This window comes from Colobus angolensis, unplaced genomic scaffold, assembly GCF_000951035.1.
Source record: "Colobus angolensis palliatus isolate OR3802 unplaced genomic scaffold, Cang.pa_1.0 Scaffold187, whole genome shotgun sequence".
Classification (NCBI taxonomy): Eukaryota; Metazoa; Chordata; class Mammalia; order Primates; family Cercopithecidae; genus Colobus; species Colobus angolensis.
In genome coordinates this window covers 539981-541557 of record NW_012115010.1, presented here as the reverse complement: position 1 = coordinate 541557, position 1577 = coordinate 539981, and positions in this window count along the sequence as shown.

Below are 1577 nucleotides of genomic sequence, written 5' to 3'. Positions count from 1 at the left end.
CCATGTTGGCCAGGCTGGTCTCAAACTCCTGACCTCAAGTGATCCGCCTGCCTCGGCCTCCCAAAGTGTTGGGAGTACGGGCGTGAGTCATTGTGCCCTGCCTAACTTTTTATCCTATTAATAGATTGTCTTACATGGAGTGAGAGTAATAGCTTTCCAAATATTAAAAAATTTAATTTCTAAATATTAAATCATTTTTAGAATGCACTCTACTTCCTCACGGGATGTTATTCTTTTTATGTTCTGGTGAATTTGTTAGCTAACACAGTTTTTAGGATTTTTGCACCAATATTTATAAATGTGACTCATTTGCAAGGTTTTTTTTTTGGCCTTTTTTGACAGGTTTTAGTATCAAGGCTATTATAAAAAGAATTTTGAAGATTTCCCTCTATTTCTACCTTCCAGAAGAATTAAAATAAGTGTTTCTTCCTTAAATGTTTGGTGAAGTTATCCTGCAGAACTAGCAGGACCTAGTGATTTTTGAGGGAGCAGTTGACAGCTCTACTCTAGTAACATTGATCTATTAATATTTTATCTTTCTTTTGAGGTAGTTTTGGTAATTTTTAAAAATAATAAAGTGGGTTTCTGACCTAATGAATGCCTCTGACCTCAGTCATGGCACCAAGATCACAACACACCAGTAATCATACGGTATGTACTTCTTTTGTGTTTGCCTTCTTGCATTCAGTCTATCTATTATCTACCTATCTGTCTGTCTGTCTATCTATCTATCTATCTATCTATCTATCTATCTATCTATCTATCTATCTATCTAATTTTTGAGATGGAGTCTTGTTCTGTTGCCCAGGCTGGAGTGCAGCGGTGTGATCTTGGCTCACTGCAACCTCTGCCTCCCAGGTTCAAGTGATTCTCATGTCTCAGCTTCCTGATTAGCTGAAATTAAAGTTGCCCACCACCACATCTGGTTAATTTTTTTTGTTTTTGTTTTTGTTTTTTTTTTACTAGAAATGGGGTTTCACCATGTTGGCCAGGCCACGCTGGTCTTGAAGTTCTGACCTCAAGTGATCCGCTCGACTCGGCCTCCCAAAGTGCTGGGATTACAGGTGTGAGCCACTGTGCCTGGCCCAGTCATCTATTTTGACGTTCATCCATGTTGTTGCATGGTAGGGATAGTCTTTGAGTTGTAGTTTGTTTCTTTTTATTGGTGAGTAAATATACCATTGTATGGATATACCACAAGGGAATGAATATTTATCCATTTACTTGTTGATGGACACTTGAATGGGATTAATGCCCTTATAAGAGAACTTGAAGGGAGCAACCTAACCCCTTTGGCCCCTTATGCCACATGAGGACACAGTGTTCATCCTTTTATGCCCGTCTTTCTCTTCCACCATGTGAGGATACTTATCCAATGCCATCATCAGAGAGGAACAGGCCCTCACCAGACACTGAACTGGCTGGCCCCTTGATCTTGGACTTTCCTGCCTCTAGAACTGTAAGCAATAAATTTTATTACTTATAAATTACTGTGGTATTTTGTTATAGCAGCAGGAACTGACTATGACAGGTTTTAATTTGCATTTCCCTGATGACAAATGATGTTGGATGAGTGC